Below are 18,659 nucleotides of genomic sequence, written 5' to 3' on the forward strand. Positions count from 1 at the left end.
TTTTGATCACGTCTAAGTGACAAGTCCATCATGGTGGAGAGGGGAAGGGTGAAGGGGGGGGGGGGGTGACTCATCACACTGTGTGTGCAGTCAGGAGGCAGAGAACAGACAGACCATGAAACCAGGTTACAAAATCTCAAAGTGTGTCCCTAGGACCCTTTCCTCCAGTGAGGCTCTACCTACTAAAGTCATCAGAACATCTACAGCAGCACTCAGCTTGGAAGGAAGAAAGTGTTTAAACCACAGTATTATCCCTCACTTATGGTCTATGGAAGGAATACATTAGGACAGTAGCCAGCCCTGAGTAGCTCCACTGATGAAGTGTGATTTCAGGTGAGTTCTACCTAGATTAGTCACAGAACACAAACATACATGAATGTTAAAGTCTGAGAAATAAGACATCACATACTGTAAAAGAACAGATGTAAGGCTGGATACTTTCTGTAGAGATCCAGCTGACCTGACTATAGCTACCTTGTTCAGAAAGGCACTGTATCCACCAGGTGAGTCCATACTCATTTAAATCCTATGGATTAAGCAAAGCCTCGTATACCAACAAGCCTTTCAATATTGACTGGCCAATACCACCTAGGACTATTTCTTAAGAGAGATTTGATATTTACATTGTTTTTGAAAAATCCAAGGTACATTACAGGAAGCTGTGACCCACCTTGGCCTAGTGTAGCATGTAAATTGTGGTGATTTGAATGAGAATAGCTTTTACAGGTTTTTTTTTTTTTTTTTTTTTTTTTTTTTTTTAAATCCCAGTCCGTTAGACTGTTTAGGAAGGCTTGGCCTTGTTTGAGATTTATTAATGGGAGTTGGCTTTGAGGCTTCAAAAGCCTATGCCAAGCCAAAATCTTTTACTCTCTCTTTCTCTCCACCTTCTCCTTCCCTCCTTTCCTCTCTTCCTTTTTCCTCCTCTTTTCCCCTCTCTGCCTGCTGCCTATGGACCAAATATAACCCCTCAGCTGCTGCTCAGCATCATGCCTAACTGCCTGCTGCCTTGTTCCCTGCCGTGACGGGTATGAACTCACCCTCTGAAACTGTAAGCAAGCCCCTCATTAAGTGTTTTCTTGATATGGCATCTCTTCTCAGCAGTATGAAAGTAACTAAGATATAAACCCTTCCTCTTGCCTTGGACATAGGTGTCTTCCTGCCATGCTGCTGTCCACAGAGCACAAATAATTGGCTTTGGCTGCCTCTTCTTACAGTCTCTCTACGCCGTCCCCATTTGGCTGCCAATTCTGGTACACTATGTTCTCCCAAAACACCTTCAGAAGGTTTCTGATCTAGTAAAGGAATCCTTTTTATAATTAAACAATCGTTTATTTCCCTCCACAATCTAAAAGACGGGATGAAGGAGAAGAGTCACTAGCCGTGGGGGGAGTCCCGTACTCCCAAGAAAGGGCATTTTCCTCTCACTCTTTGGAAGAAGGTGGGATTCCTCCCTCAATACCCAGCAGGTCAAGTCAAAGTTTGGAGATAAGGGGAGGTTGACATTTTTCTCCTGCACTGACTGGATGTACAATCCTACCCTACCTGAGGAGCTATTGGCAGTTGTTAGCTGCTGAGAAGGAAGGGTTTTCTCTAAGAGCATAGCCCCTGATAAATTGACCATGATCTAGGGAAAGGGCATATATGTTGTACATAAGGATATATATGTACAACATAAGCTGGCCTACATGGTGGGTGGAGATACAAAGTTAGGGGGGAAAGCAGGTGGACCTAGGAAGAGTTAGGGGAGAAAAATGAATATGACCAAAACTCACTGTATAACTTCTCGAAGAACTAATAAAAAAATAAGTGTTTTTTGGTGGTGGTGGGTTTTTTTGTTGTTGTTGTTTTGCCAGTTCTAGGAAGGTCTTGTTGATATATCCATTAAGGTACACATAAACAGAAATTTGTTCCTGCTCTGGGTCTACAGTTTTCTGAGAGAAAAATTTGTTGGAAAAAAAAAAGAGAGAGAAGTATCCTGTAATGCATTCTTTCAATGCCTGGGAAAAAAACAGGGGATCTCACTAGTAGACTACTACAATGTTAAGCCAGGATAAATGAGAGCCCTAGTGGTTTCCACAGGTACCATCTAAAGGTCGGGAGCTAGTGCTTCAGTTGACTTCACCATCCTTGGCATTTGTAGCTGTTTTCAATGGTCCTTGAAAAAGCCATCTGTACTGGCTGGTTTTGTGTCAACTTGACACAAGTTAGAGTCATCAGAGAGAAAGGAGTTTCCGTTGAGAAAACGCCTCCATAAGATCAAGCTGTAAGGCATTTTCTTAATCAGTTATCAATGGGGGAGGGCCCAGCCCATTGTGAGTGGTGCCTCCCTGGGCTGGTGGTCCTGGGTTTTATAAGAAAACAAGCTGAGAAAATCATGTGAAGCAAAGCCAGTAAGTAGCACCCGCCATGGCCTCTGCATTAACTCCTGCCTCCAAGTTCCTGCCCTGTGTAAGTTCCTGTCCTGATTTCCTTTGTAAGACTCTGACGAGGACCCCCTGAGTGAACAATGTGGAGCCAGAGATTGATGCAAAAGCAAGAGGAATTTTATTGTTCCAGCATGCTGGGGTCATCCTGCATCCAAAAGGAGAGGCAACCCAGGGCAGCTCGTTTGATGGACCTTTATACAGTTTCCAGGGGGCAGAATAGAGAAACAGCAACTAGGCACAATATGATTGGCAGAACAGTGTGACTTTTAAACTGATTGGTCTTTAGGGAATGAAGGGACAAGGACTTCCTTGTCTGTGGGTGGCCAACCAGTAGGTCCTGTGGAATGTGTCCCCACCCAAAGGTCGGTTCCTCCCAACCCCTGTGGTCTGAGGAATGTTAATTAGCCTCTCCCTTGCCTCTGGAGGAGGGGCAAGTGTCCCATGACCTTTCCAAAGTTCCTGAGCTGACAGCTTCACCTTCAGTAATGAACAGTGCTTTGGAAGTATACACCGAATAAACCCTTTCCTCCCCAACTTGCTTTTTGTTCATAGTGTTTCATCACAGCAATAGAAACACTAAAACACCATCTTTTCAACGGTTATACCCAAAGGCTAGAAGAAGGGTCAAAACGTCCTCCTCTAAGTCTATCTGGGAGAACAAAGAGATGTCTCATTGACTTTTGCAGACATCACAATGGGCAAAAGTGATCACGTGCCCTTTCCTGAATATACCACAATCATGACCAGTTTCAGCTTTCCCTAAACACATTCAAAACTTTGTTCACGGAGAAGATATAAATGGCTGAATGATAACGGCATTTACTGTGTTGTGTGGATGGTTCCCCAGTAATGGAGTTCCTCTTACCAATTCACTTTCGAAGCCTGCTTCCTGTGTGTGGAAGTCTATGTCTGGAGGCTCCATGGAGGTCGAACAATCAAAGGAGTCTCTGCTAGGAGTGGGGCTTTATTACAGCCCCTCTGAAAGCCAGTTGGCTGCTGGTTAACTTGACTTGGTGATCCTGTTTACTGGTATATTGGTCAGTACTCTTTTGGCTAGAAACTAATTTTTTTAAACATTAATTTATTCATGTGTGGGTGCACATGCTATGGTGGACATGTGGGAGACAGGACAACCTCTGGGCTTCAGTTCTTTCCTTGCACCATTCGTGCTTCAGGGACTGGACTCAGGTCTTAGGCTTGGCTGCAGTGTTGAGGTTAACTTGCATGATGGGTACATGAGTCATGAGTGTGCTGGAGCAACAGTGATCATCCTTTGATTAGGAACTGAAGGAGGGAAAGAGTAAGGGGCTTGAGTACTACTGTGTCCTTCCAGGGTATTTCTCTATTGACCTGAACACCTCCCACTGGCACCCACCTCTGGAAAGTCAGAGCATTCGCTGAGAACCAAGGCTTTAACACAAGGCCCTGGGAGGGGATGGGGGGGACATTTAAGATGTAACCACACACATGTACTATTTCCTGTTTCCAGAATGTTTCCCTCTGGTAATTTGTTTTTTGTTTTGGTTTGGTTTGGTTTTTTTCTAAAGGAAAGTCCATCCTTGCTTAAACCCCCTACCCCCATCCATACACACATAGCACTTAAATATAAGAGAAAAATCCCTGTTCCCACAGGGGTTAGTTTCAAGTGGGGTGGGAAGGATCAGAAAAAGAAATAAAATAAAGTAAAACATATGAATAATTTGATTCCCAATTTGTAATGTTCCCTGATAACAATGCTATCAAGCAAATATTATTGCGGACTTATTGCCTCATGGCTCTAGATTTACTGTGACATTGTTAGCTTAAAAATAAAAAAGAATTCTGGAACCTTAAAAGGTGTTTTTCTTTCAGAGGAGTCACAGTTTTACACTTTAGGTCAGTAGTGACAAGTTAGAAAGACATTGCAAGAGGAAACATCTTCCCAGGGGCTCAGAGCAGGCTGGCAGGGATGGTGGCACCTGTGGCAGGTAGCCACCTTTCCTTGCACTGCTTCCCCAGTCTTCAGCAATGTCATACCCTTCTGCAACTGATGAGTCCCAGCCACTTTCCCTGGCAACCCAGCGAATGTGTTTCCAGAGGACAGGACACCACAGTGATGTCTGTGTCTCTCAGTGAGCCCCAGCTCTGCTCTCCTGCACCCTGAGCCCGCCTTTGCCTGTGGTAGAGAACTTCTCTTCCCTTGCTCGCCTCATTCAGGGATAGCAACTGCTTCTCGGATTTGCTATTTCTACATCCTCTAAAGTTCTCTTTACTTCTTGGCCTATCCCTTCAATTAGTTAAGCCTCTTATTTAGTTCATTCTTTATAGTGAACTAACTTTTCTGTTTAAATGGTGTTGTGTTGGAAAGGCGGCTTGCATCTGTAGACCATACCAGGCCAAAGCAGTTTCACGTGGCAGAGGTTTTATTCGGAAAGAAAGGGGACAAAGAGGAGAGAGAGAGAAAGACAAGGAAAAAAAGGATGGAAAGTGAGGAAAAGTTTGCCTTTTATCTAGGCTGTGATGTAGGCTGTTCACAGGTGAGTGTGAGGAGTGGGCTCTAAGAAGGCATGCAGAGTTGTCATGGCAACAGATGTCATCTATGTGTGACATTCCTGAGTTTGGAGCTGGTTTCCCAAGCTGGCTCTGGATACCAGTATACCTCCCTTTTATCATAGAGAAGGGAAATAGGGGAGGGGGAAGCCAATGTCCTGTCTCTTAGACTGCTTCCTGCTGTCTAGGGGTGTTGTCAATTTTGGGGTATAGCTGACTTTCACCCTCAGGTCCACTTGGTAGATGTTCACATCAGGCTCCCCTGTGGACAGCAGCTGGTAATCCTGTATAAGGAACTGACTAATAGTTTGATTAGAAATTTTTTTGTATTTGTTGTTGAAAGAATGTAGAAACAAGATTAATAAGGCAGAGAGCAAATAATAACACCAGGAAGATGACTAAGAAAGGCATTGCAAAAGGGAGTATCCACTTCCATATAGGGCTTTCGAAAATCTCAGAACTGTAGGCCTCACTCATGTTCCCTGAAATTCTGAATGTCTAATTGTAGCTCCTGGATTTTATTTTTCACTATCCCGGATTGGTTGACATAGAAACAGCATTCTTCTTGAAGGAACAGGCAAAGGCCACCTTCTTTAGCTGCCAGGACATCTAGTCCCCGTCTATTCTGAAGCACCACAGCTGCCATAGAATCGATCTGTTTCTGGATAGTAAGCACTGTTTCAGACATTTTTGAAAATCACTTTTAAACTCGAAAGTGAATTTATCATATTGGGTCATGGAAGTTGTTATCCCTGCAGCAACCAAGAGTGGCACTACCTGAACTGCCCTCTTATGTTGGGCAGCTATCATATCTACAGGGGAAACGAGCCCCTGCATTACTCCTAGTTCAGGGAAAAGGAGTGCTAACATGCAAATTCCTGACCACTGGCGTGTAGGCAATGATATACCTGAGTGCCACAAAGAATTGACGTGTTTTGGAGTGCAGGGTATTGCGGCAGAGATGATATATCAAGGGTTGTGGTTCTATTGCAGTCTAGGGAGCTTAGCGTTCCTTACAGAACATGTCCCAGAGGTCTTAAAACAGTTTGCCGTGCCAAAGAGAGGGATTGAGGAAAGGTATGGAGTTATGGCAACATTGGAGTCAGGGCAGCTGACAAAAGGTGAGGTAAGGTTACTTGGCAGTATCACCGGAGAAGCTGTAAATGGCACTTGTGAGTAGTTCCAGGGGATACGCATAGCCAGCAATGTTTCAAGCGACCAGGTCTGATGACATTAAGGAGTTGGTACACTGAGGTCAAGGTCTGAAGCAAAAGGCGAAATGACAAGTTAATGCCATTTATGAGGGGTGATGTCAAAGAAGAAAGGACCTTGGAGGAGTGTTTGCTTACTTCTCTACTTTCCCAATATCTAGAGGTTGGGCAATTGAGACATATTTTCTCTGGATGCAGATAGTACTTAATGGGGACCCGAGTTGATTTTTGCAGTAGAGCTTGCCAACAACTGTCTACTACCTGGGATTCCATGGGTCTTGTATGTAGAAAAAGAGTGTCTCACGGGGTTGAAAGAAAAAGTGAGTGGTCTGTGATCCTAGCATATGTATCTAACAAGACCAATATAGGCAGCCCCCATATTTTTTTTTTTTTTTGGCCATTTTTTACAATGCTCTTTGTTTGGTCAAAGAGAAAGAAAGTATAGAGATCATAATATTTAGATGGGATACCATATACAGGGATAATAGCAATTTGGATCTGTTCCTGGCATCTGGCTATGGAGCAGTTTCCTGAACCTATTTAGAAAGACTGTTATCTGTGTGTGCTTCTTGAACCTCGAATCTCCAGATGTAAGGGCTATCCTGGATGGAAACAAATGGCAGGGGGAGGACAAGAAACCCATGTCTAATCCAGTGAGGTCAAGCACAGCTGCCAGAGTGGAGTCTGATTCTCTAGGATTGGAGACAAGGTAGGTGGTCTCGATGTCTTCTGGAGCTTAACAGAGCATGGTCCTGTTAGGGTTGACCTGTATGAAGAAGAGTCATTTTTAGGTGGAGGACTGCAAGGTTTGAGATGAGACAGGTAGACCCAATGAGAGAGTCCCTCGAGTTTAGCAGCTGTAGGGGTCGCAAGAATTACTTTTAAAGGGCCCTGCCCTTTAGGAGAGAGGGGTGAGGGCTAATGGAGGGGATAGAAGGACCTGGTCTCCAATCGTGACAGGCAGTGGACAGGAGACAGTGTGTGGTCATGGTAGATGGTAGTCAGCAAAGTTCCACAAGAGAGAACGGAGGTGGCAAAGTAATAGGGTGAGTAGATGGTCTGGGACGGGAGAGCATTTAGGTGAAAGACCAGGGGTTAGGACCAGATATCCATACATGTGTTCAAAGGGTGAGATAAGGAGAGGTCGCTTGGGGAGAGTTCATAGCCTGAAAAGAGCCAGAGGAGGTAGTTTTACCCAGTCAAGATGAAGTTCCTGTGACAGCTTGACAAGAGTGGTTTTTAAAGTGCGGTTAGTTCTTTCTACCATACCTGAAGATTGAGGTGGTAGGGAATATAAAAATGCCAGGGGATGTCTAGGGCCTTAGATAGAATTTGAGAAACCTGGGAAGTATATTCAGGACCATTATCTGACTGGAGGGAGGCTGGGACACCAAACTGGCAGATGATTTCTCAGAGGAGATCAGAGACTGTCTGAGCCCTTTTGTTAGTTGTGGGAAATGCCTCCACCCACCCACTCCACCCGTGTCCACCAAGACCAGAAGGTACTTGGCAGATTTGACAGTGGACATGTGGGTAAAGTCAGGTTGCCAGTCAGTTCCAGGACGGGAACCTTTAGCCTGATAGGTAGAAAAAGGGGTGCTACGATATCTTGATTTGGAGTCTGACGTCTGATAGATTTTGCAAGACGCAGTGATAGATTTTAAGAAACTTACATCTTCAGGAGTAGGCTATAGGTGGTTCTTAACAAAATAAGGCAACACTTGGTTGTTAGGATGAAAGGGTTGGTGAAGATGCAACAGAGTTTGACGAGTATCAGGGTGTGAAGGTGGGGATGTAGGTTGCAGTGTAAGGATGTCCTTAGGAGGGTGAGACAAGTCTAGGCCCCTAAGGGCTGTAGCTCTAGCTGGCTCATCAGCTCAGTTGTTTCAGTTGGAGACAATAGAGTCATCCGTCTTCTGGGATCTGCAGTGGACAATCCCAATAGCTGTGGGGAGATGGGAGGCCTTTAGCATGGCCATAATTTGGTTTGCATTAGTTACTGATCCTTTTGTGGTAAGTAACCCATGCTCCTTCCAGATAGCAGTGTGGGACAGGAGGTTATGGAAAGCATATTTGGAATCTGTGTAGATATTAAGGGGTTGTGCCTGTGCCAGTTGAAAGGCACTGGTAAGGGCTATTAGTTCAGCCTGTTGATTGGTGGTATGAGCAGGAAGGGCCTGTGCCTCCACTACCTCTGTGTCTGACACTATGATATAGGCAGCTCTTCTGGCCCCTTCATGTAGAAAGGAGCCGCCATCTGTATACCAGCTCTAGATGACCTTAGGCAATGTGCCCTCCTGTATGTGTGCAGGATGAGGTAATAGTTCCTCTAAAGTTTCAGTGCAGGAGTGAGATAGGGAGTGGTTAGTATTTGGTCAAGGAAGAAGATTGGAAATATTAAGAGGTGAGCATGATTGGAAGGTGAGTGTGGGGTCTTCTATTAGTGTTACCTGAAGAGAAAAAACCCTGGAGGGAGGTAGAGTCTATGTAAGCTTTTGTAAGTTAGGAGCTGTGACAGGTTATGAGAAAAGAGAACAGTTATAGGTGACCCAAAGGTTAGTTTTTTTTAACTCTTGAATAAGGAGTTCACAGGACTACACAGAGAAACCCTGTCTCGAAAAACCAAAAAAAAAAAAAAAAAAAAAAAAAAAAAAAAAGAATAAGGAGTTCAGTGGCTGCTAAGGTACAAAAAACAGAATGCCTATCCCTGGTGCCTATCCCTGGATGGTTAGATCTAGTGTTTGTGTGTGTGTGTGTGTGTGTGTGTGTGTGTGTGTGTGTGTGTGTGTGACAAGAACCTACAGGTGCAAAAGGTGCAAAAGAAGGTCCAAGTTGGTGACCTAAGACTCCAAGGGCAAATCCCTCCTTTTCAGTTACATAGAGGGAAAATGGATGAGTCAGGTCAGGAAGATGTAAGGCTGGTGCCTTAAGAAGAGTCTGTTGGAGCCTTTGAAAGGGCTTGGTAAAAGGTTTGAGAAGAGGTTCGTGGGTGGGGCCTAATGCTGCTTCATGTAAGGGAGAAAGGAGGGAAAAAGGAAGGAACCCAGGAATGTAAAAAACTAGCCATTCCTAGGAATGATAAAATCTCTGCCTTTGTAGAAGGAACAGTTAAAGATTGGATCAGATTCTTTTTATCTAAGGTAATAGCCTTGTGGGTTGGGATATTGTTAGTTCCAAATAGGTGACCTGAGGAGTTGGACAGTTGGACTTTAGAAGGTGAGACCCTGTAGCCTCCACTGGAAAGGAAATTTAGAAGAGCAGAAGTGTCAGCTTGGCTAATCTCTAGAGAAGGGCTACAGAGAAGGACACCATCCACATAAAGTACCATCTTAGATTTAGGGAGAGACAGAGATTGTAAGTCAGAAGCCAGGGCCTGGCCAAATAGGTGTGGGCCGTCCGGGAATCCCTGGGGTAGAACAGTCCAGGTAAGTTGGGTAGAAAAGTGGATGTCAGGGTCTGCCCAGGTAAAGGCAAATATGTTTTGTGGCTTGTCGTTTAAAGGGCTAGAGAAAAAATGCATCCTTGAGATATAGGTCTGAGAAATGGGAAGTCCCTGAGGGGATAGTAGAAAGAAGTGTGTCAGGGTTAGCCACCACAGGGTGGAGAGGGACTATTGCAGAATTAATGCATCTGAGGTCTTGAACCAGGCGATAGGTACCATTAGGTTTCTTAGCTGCTAATATAGGGGTGTTAAAAGAAGGGAGAGGTGGCACAAAGGAGTTTTTTCCTCAAGAGGTCAGAAATGATAAGCTTAAGTCCCCTGAGGCTCTGGAGAGAGAGAGGGGGTATTGAGCTTGGGTGATGTACCTGGTAGAGTCCAGTAATTGGATGACAACAGGAGAATAGTGTTTAGCAACAGAGGGGTTCTAGACATCCCAGACCTGGTAATCTACCTGAGAAGCGGGTAAAGGAAACAGCATGTTAGTGTTAGTAGGTTGACTGGCTAGAAGGAGCAGAGAAACTGCTGGCAAGCTTGGATTTAGGAGAATAGGGGGAGCAAAGGAAATAGAGCCTCCCAACCTAGCTAGATGATCCCTTCCCAATAAGGTGACAGGACATGTTGGCACTACTAAATAGGAATGGGTGGGAGGTACACCTCTAAAAATGCAATTAAGTGGTGGGGTCTGGTGAGGAAGGTAACGATAAGTGGCCCCAGTGTCCAAGAGGAAGGAGATGGGCTGCCCACATACCATGATGGCTACCTGGGGCTCCCTGCTAGTGATGGCAGTGGTTGGGTCAAGAGAGCTCAGGCCTCCTCAGTCAGCCATAGCCAAGCCTAGGAGATCAGCTGGAGGGTTATCTGGGAGTGATGTTCCTCTGTTCTGGGCAACATGAAGGTAATTGACAGCCTAGTGTCCCCCTTGATGATGCCTAGGGCATGGCCCCCTTGGCTTATAGAAGTTAGGGCAAGTCCTCGCCCAGTGACCTTGTTGACCACATTTGTAGCAGGAGCCTGTTGGTCTCTGAGTCTTAGAAAACCAGGAGTGCAGGGCAGTGGCTGAGGCTGGTTGGACAGCCTTTGCCAGCATATGGTATTTTTGTTTGCAGGCTTTCTCATCTCTCTCATGGTACACCTTGAAGGCCAGCGCTTCAAGACTTCTGCCTGTGGAGTTAGGGGTCCCCTCTCCAGCTTTCTAAGTTTGGCTTCTATGTCGGGGTAGCTCTGGGAAGAGAAATAGGTCATTAGAAGTTGCTTACCTTCTGGGTTTTCAGGGTCCAGATTAGTATACTGCAATAAAGCCTTTGCGAGGCGTTCTAAAAACTGAGATGGATTTTCTTGTTTGTCCTGAACAACCTCTTGGAGTTTTTCAAAATTTACTGGCTTTAAGGCTGCCTTTCTTAGGCCAGCCAGGAGGCAAGTTATAAATCTGTCTCTATCTAAAATACCACCTGCAGAATTATAATTCCGTCAAGGATCCTGGTCAGGAACTGCCTCAGATCCGATTGGATATGTTCTGTTTGATGAATTTTGTCTGCATGTGTTCTTGCCTTCTCCCAAACTCGCCTGCGTTCCTCAGGAAGTAAATTGTTAGTTAGAATCATATGAACATCATGGAAAGTCAAGCTATAAGACTGAGTAATGTACTGGAACTCTTTAATAAAGGCGGAGGAGTTAGAGGTATAGGAACCCAGTCTGCTCTCTATTTGAGAACGTTCACTCAGCAAGAAAGGAACGTGTACTCTGACAAGGCCATCTACCCCAGCAACTTCCCTTAAAGGAAGGACCAGTGCTGGGTCAGGTGTCCCCGGAGGAGAAGGACTTGGGGGTTTGGCTGTGGCCTTAGAACGCCTGATAGGAGGGGTAAAGGTCAGTGCCAACGCAGGGCAATTGGAGCCACCTGCTGCTGGCACAGAAGTAGGGGAGAGGTCTGAAGAGGTCGAGCTAGTAGGCCCTGGGGTATCCCTGTGAGAAGGAAAAACTGAGGCAGCAGTTTGGGTTTTCAGCGCCATGGAAACAGATCTGTGACAGAAGGGAGGCGGTTCGTCAGCTGGATCCAGGGTTGTAGCATCATCTAGTGGAAGTTGTGTAGGTTTCATGGCTAAGAGAAATTGGGTTGGGGAACAAGAGGAGCACACAGAGGGATTAGAGGGAAGGTAGACGGATGCTTGAATATCTGGAACCTCTTTCCATTTACCAGAGCGCAGGCAGTATGTATGAAGATCCCTTAAAATGATTGGGTCTAGTGTGCCATTGTGTTGACATTTGGAGCCACTATCTAACGGGTACTGAATCCAGACCTTACTGCAGAGGTGAACTAACTTTGATGCCTTCAAGTCAGGCGTTAACTTCAGAGGTTTGAGATTTCCTAGGAGACATCTCACTGGGGTGTCTGGAGATAGGGTCGAAGACATCGAAGCACCCACTGGGGAGTTATTGGATTATTCATACCGGCATCGCAAGAATAATTCAATAACCCAAAATTCCAGCCAGGCTAAAGGCCTAAGTAGTCACTAAGGCCACCTAGAGGTTATACACAGTAATCTGGGACTTATTAGAAAGTCCACCCTAGGCCTAGAGATTTCTTAAACAGCTGCAAGAGCCCCGGAGGGGGAGAGGTGCGAGAGATGCATTTGAGGGGTGTGGTCACCTAAGGGTCGATGTCCTATCCTGTATGTCAGCTGGGAGGCTAGTCATAAGGACCGTGGCTGTGAAATGCCAACCCCTTATCCCCTCCCCCCCCCCCAAAAAAAATGGCTGGCCAGGCCATATCTGGGAAATTAGGGTTCTCCCCGTCGGCTGACCTTCCAATAAGTCAGTGTCTCTGTGAGGATTTAGCGATCTAGTAGCTGGAAAAACATGGAACTGTGTGGCTGGCGTAGGCCTGAAGGTGAGTAACCCACGTGGCAGAAGCTAGCCCCACAGGGTGGACTGGGATGGCGCAACTCACGTGGTAGAAGTTCATATGTTCCATGAGGGCAGCAGCTGCAGCAGCAGCAGCCTGGGGTGGAAGGCTATGAATCTTGCAGCAGCCAGCCATGGTGATGGTTCTGCAGCAGGCCCCGGGGAAGAAGTTCTGCAGGGTGCTGGTTGCAGCTATAGTGTGGGAGTGCCACCACAAGGGTCTACTTGGAGTTCCACCAGTGGCCTTGATCAGCCACAGTCCCCCCCACACACACCCCCACACCCCCACCTCCCCGCTCCAGGCTACAAGGAAGCTGAGTGGCAGCTGCTGGTGTGTGCTGCTGAGCTCCCAGGTTTCTGCACCAGTATTGTGTTGGAATAGCAGCTCACGTCTGACAGACCACACCAGGCCAAAGTAGTTTCACATGGCAGAGGTTTTATTCGGAAAGAACGGGACAGAGAGAGAGAGAAAAGTCAGAAAAAAAAAAAAAAAAAAAGGATCGAAGGTGGGGAAACATTTGCCTTTTATCTAGGCTGTGATGTAGGCTGTTCACAGGTGAGTGTGAGGAGTGGGCTCTAAGAGGGTTGTCGTGGCAACAGCTGTTACCTGTGTGTAACATTCTTGAGTTTGGAGCTAGTTTGTCAAGCTGGCTCTGGATACCAACAAATGGCTGTGTGTTTTCTGCTTTGATTGAGTCTAGACAGAAGAAAAATATGCTAAATAAAGAAAACATTAAGCTTTTAGAGTATTTCAAAAATATGCACGGAACAATTTCCATGAATCTATTAGAATTTAAGCCTTAAAGGAACAGTCCTGTCAAATTCTGAAACAACTTGTAATGGGACTAAATTATTGACTTTATTGCTGCTAAGAGTCAGGATAAAAACCACAGTCTTCCTGGTGCCAAGTGTCAGAGTGCCAGACTCGTCCTTTAGACGAAGATAGACCAGATCAGGCATCTTTCAGATGGGGGAAGTCTGATGCTGGCAGCTTGCCAAGTGGAAAGGCGCTCACAAGGAGGAGGGGCTGGGTCACAACTACCTACCTGAGTTCTTCCATCCATCTAATTAGCTGAGTCAGTCCTTCTTCCCAGGGAAAGAAGCCTCTGGGTGTCTAGTAGGGATGGGGTGGAATAGCCAGGTAGCATACGATAATGCTATATTGGCTTCCCTTCAACAAAGTTTATGCCCTTTCCACATTACTTCTGGATTTCACAAAGACCAAATAAAACAAAGCATAGGTGTAACTTTTTGTTTTAATTTTTAAAAACCACATTTAGTTATTAGTTAGTGTGGACATGTGTCTATACGTGTGTGAATGTGTACATACGTAGAGGTTAGAAGACATCTTTTACTGTGTGGAACCTGGGGATCAGACTTTGATTGTCAGGCTCGTTGGCAAACACCTTTACCCTCTAAGCCTTTTCTGTTTTGTTTTTATTTTTTTAAGGTAGACTACTGTTTAATTTTTGTTTACTTTATTATTTATACATATAGTATGTGGTGGTTGCACAGATGAACAAGCTGTTACTCTCTCCCTTATTCTTTTGAGACAGGGTCTCTCACTGAACCCACAGCTAGACTGCAAGCCCCAGCAATCCTCCTGCCTCCCTCCTACTCCCTCAGTGCTGGGGATGTGCCACAGGAGGATGTGGCCTTGATGCCTGGCTTTTTATACAGGTGATAGGGATTTGCACTCGGGTCCTTCTGCTTGTGTAGCAAGCATTCTTACCAGCTGAGCCATCTCCCCATCCCTAATACAGGCTATCTCCAATGTATTCTCAACCTGCAGTCGGCCTCAGAGCCACAGTTCTCCTGCCACAGCCTCCTAAGTGCTGAGATTATAAACATGTGTCGCCACTGCTGGCTCACAGTTGGACCCTAACACACGTTACTTAAAATGCCATGTTCATAACGCCCCAGTGGCAGTGTATGGGATAAAATAACATCAGGGGTTGTTTTGATTTAACATGGAACTAAGCACAGAGACCATGCTAAATGTAACCATAGAGTTCTCACTGTAGCTGACTCTTAACTCTGGCCAATTCAAACAGAAAAGGGATTTATTGAAGTAATGCTGAGTATCTCAGAAAATTTGGGAAAGGCCGGAGAGACACGGAGAGTGACAGCGTGTCTGGTCAGCCAGCAGAGGGATCGGCTGCCTTTCCAGGACACTGAGGTTGTGGATTGTGTCACCAGTTCTAGATCTTCCAGCCACTGTGAGAAAATGTTCCCAGACTGCCTTGCTTCTTTGCCACAGAAGCTGAGGCGGCAGCATCTGACCACTGAAGCTTTTGCTCAGCCTGTGGAGTGACATGAAAGAGAGATTATTTGCTGTTCTGATCTTCTGTTTGTGGGAAGAAGAGACCAAAAACCAGTCTGGACTGGGGGGAGGAGTTAAAGTGCAAGTGTGAGGACCCGAGTTCAGATCCTTGGGTTCCACCAAAGCTGGAAGCAAGAGTCAGGTCCAGGTCTGTAAGCCCAGTACTTCCAGAGTACTGAGTGACATGAGATGCAGAAGCAGGAGACTCCCCAGAAGTTTCAGGCCCGATAGCATGGTATGCAGTGATGAATAACCAGAGACCCTGCCCCAACCAAGGTGGGAGGCAAGGGCATGATTTGTCTTGTGACCTCCAAGTGTATGCATAAAGTATGCTTGAAATCGCACACACACACACACACACACACACACACACACACACACACACACACGAGGTGGGAGGAGACAGACAGACACACAGAGACACAGAGAGAAAAATTAAAAAAAAAAAAAAAACAGATTAAAAAAAAAAAAAAAAAAAAAAACAAGCCGGGCGGTGGTGGCGCATGCCTTTAATCCCAGCACTTGGGAGGCAGAGGCAGGCGGATTTCTGAGTTCAAGGCCAGCCTGGTCTACAGAGTGAGTTCCAGGACAGCCAGGGCTACACAGAGAAACCCTGTCTCGAGAAAAAAAACAAAACCCACCAACATTCTCAGGAAATTCTCTAAATGTACGGAATAGGGATAATCACAAACTATATCTGGCTCACCTGCAATTAGCACAGTGTTTCATGAATAAAATAGGTCTTGGCTTCTGTTTTAAATAATTATCAAGAAGTTAATAAACCAATTTTTGTTTCATTCTAACTACGTGAATCACATAACAAAATTAAACCTAAATATATTAAGGTCCCCACACTTCCTGTTTCCTACATTTTCACTACTTTTGAAAGCTAGAACTGTTTAGTATATAGATGCAGTGATTTGGAATGTCTCCTCAGCTGACACTGAACCTCAGGCCAGCACTGAAAGATAGCAGCTAACCGTTCACTTTCCCCTTCCTTTCTTGTTAAGTCTTCAATTTTATTAACTATATATTGATAACTAGTTGAGCATGCCAACTCGTAACTATTCTTTGTCTTAACCTTTACTGTTATATGGTAGTCATTTTGGGAGTGAATTTATGCTGGGATATAAAAAGTTACTATTTTAAAATAAGCTTCAAAAGGTTATCTATCACTGCATATGCCAGTGTGTTAGGCTGGAACCATGGAAGCACAATATCCACTTCTTTTTTTTTTTCCCCCCTTTAAGGGCAGCACATTCTAAATCCTGACAAAACATACTTGCTTGTACAAGATATCTTCAATAAGTGCTTGTCAGTGTTTGTCTTGTTCATTAATATTTTGTGTGATAACCATCATTTCATCTTCATGTATTAAATTAAAATAGAGAAAATATTAAAAAGGAAGTTTTGAAAGGTGTTTGTGATGGTCCATATTCTTAGTTTTGTATGTTGTCAGTCTGTAGTTTCCCAAGCAGTCATATTTGAAACCAACATCCTGATTGCATCATGATGAGGATCATAACCCTGACTGATGACCATTTACTTCTGAGCCTGTTTAGTAAAAGCTGGCTACTAAGCCCACAGGCAAAGTACCACATCTTCACCCATGATCACTTTCTCAGAAAAACAAAGTCTGTTGGGCAAGGCTTCAAAGGGCAAGGTGCCCATCTATCTCTTTCAGAATCTAACACACACCCCTCCCTTTGACACAACTGTGTTGTTTTCTATAGGGTGTAACAGAATAATGGAAAGAGCCCAGAGGAACTGTCCTTAAATCTGAGCTTTGTCGTTTATGTGGGCGAATGACTTGGAGTTTTTGAGGTTTGGTTCTTCAGCAGTGAATTGAGAATGGTATCTATTTGGAGGTTAGTGGGTACTGTATTGTACCTAAGATACCTATCACTATGACTAGAAATTAGAAGGTGTTCAATAGACGGTTTCTGAAGCATCAGGTAGCTGTTACTGAAATGGTTTTTTTTCTTTTTTTTTTATTAGATATTTTATTTACACTTCAGATGCCATCCCCTTTCCCCATCCCCCCCCCTTAGAAAACCCCTATCCCATGCCCCCTTTTCCTTTTTGCATTTATACATTTTTTTAAAATAATGTTAATCATAAGCGTTATAAGTTTGGAATTGTTCAGTCAGAGGTGTAACCCACTGACCAACCTAGATATAACAACTATCTTTGACTGGTGGAGATACATGAATATCTGCCTCCCTGTCTCCCCCCTCTTTCTCTCTTTCATCACCTAGCTTCTCCTCTCCTTCTTCTCCTCCTCTTCTTACTCCTTCTCTTCCTCTCAGTACTCCTCCTACCTTAGCTCCTCCTACACATCACCCTTCCTGTTAAAATGAAACTTTTCTCTCAAAATACAATTAGAGCATAATTATGCCAATTTGTACCAGTGAGGTACAAGATAGTCCTAATACCCCGTCCATCCTTTTGTTGACTAACCAGCACCTCTGTCATCTATCCTAACTAAAACATTTAGTTCTGAACCTGGCTTTAGGATGAATGTCAGCTGACGACCATCCACTCAAATCTTTTCTCTTACGGTAAATAGCTATAAGTTTTCAACCCCGTCAGAAATCCAGAATGACTGAGTTAACTCTAATTGTGGGAAGCACAAAGCATAGCTTCCAAAACTTAGCCAATTTATAGAGACCTTTGAACACCTGAAAAGCCCCTATACTACCGAACGTTGGAGCATCAAATCTTCAGCCTTCTGGCCCAGAATCATCTGACAGACCTTGGTGATGCAAGATTATTAAGGACTGATTACTCTGTCTAGGCAGATATAATCAGTCGACTATTCTGCATGTGTGTCCTTTTCTGGACAATAATTTGTCTGTAGATGGAGAGAGGCAATTCTTGCCTAGTGGCTGTTACCACACAACTGGAGTGACTCCAAGGATGCTCAATTTCTTCTTAGAATCCACGACAGGAAGCTGTCAGGAGCAGACAGGTCTCTAATCAATATGAACATTAATATATAAATATTTGTAGCGTCAGTTCTATGGACTTCTGATGTTTTGAAAACCAACTATCCATGTAAGGTAACCTGTTGTCTGTTCACTCCTCTCAGCTATTTCTAAATAAAATATGGAAAACACCCTAACAATAAACTCAAAAATATGAATTTGCTATAGTCCCTTAACTCATAGGTTAACCGTCCCAAATCAGTTAAAAAGGTTAAAAAAGGGCTGGGTCTAGGCATTGTATTCCTAAATGTGTTATACAGGCACAATGTCCATGAGCGTATCAATATTCATCTCATTTTTATATTAATAAGAGGCTCGTACCAATGAAAACCTTAAATTTGAGATCAAAGTAAATTTTGTACCATTTAAGAAATTATAACTTCATCTTGATAATAATTATACAGATTTCTACCAATAGGTTATGGCTATGCAATAAGTCCTAGCTAATCCCCCCTGTTCCAACAGAACCACTACTTGTCCCTAGAAAGACAGACCGTTATTAACCACATTAGTCCCCAAGCTCAGGGAATAGGGGCGCTGACTCTTCTTTAACTTCTTCAAGCTGATTAAGGGCGTTGAGATTTTAGAAGAGGGGTGGGGGGAAGAGTAAGTTGATAAGCCTCTGATGCTGTGTCTTCACTGAATCCAGATGGAATTCCAGGACATCAGAGGTTTGGGCAGGTCTGCTCAGTATGCTTGATGAGAAGATACACCAAGGCTGTGTATTCTGCAATATACAATTCTAAGATACTGCCTGAGTTCGAGCGCCTGGGATCCCTGCTTCCTCTGGGTTCTTGGAGGTTGGGGACAGAGCTGACACCCAAGATCTGCTCAGTGCTC

General features: G+C 44.5%; 1 long non-coding RNA gene across 6 annotated transcripts in view; it reads left to right on the forward strand.

Annotated features, from left to right (window-relative positions):
• The window catches only part of LOC143435073 (uncharacterized), a 34,348-nt gene that overhangs the window by 6,381 nt on the left and 9,308 nt on the right, over positions 1 to 18,659 (forward strand). For 4 of the 6 annotated variants that reach the window (XR_013105043.1, XR_013105044.1, XR_013105046.1 and 1 more), the window contains exon 2: positions 6,755 to 6,875. The exons of the other annotated variants lie outside the window; for them this stretch is intronic. This is a non-coding gene — a long non-coding RNA (uncharacterized LOC143435073). The remainder of the gene's footprint in view (positions 1 to 6,754; positions 6,876 to 18,659) is intronic. 6 annotated transcript variants of the gene reach the window in all.

Source organism: Arvicanthis niloticus, chromosome 19 (genome assembly GCF_011762505.2).
Source record: "Arvicanthis niloticus isolate mArvNil1 chromosome 19, mArvNil1.pat.X, whole genome shotgun sequence".
In the NCBI taxonomy this organism is placed as follows: domain Eukaryota; kingdom Metazoa; phylum Chordata; class Mammalia; order Rodentia; family Muridae; genus Arvicanthis; species Arvicanthis niloticus.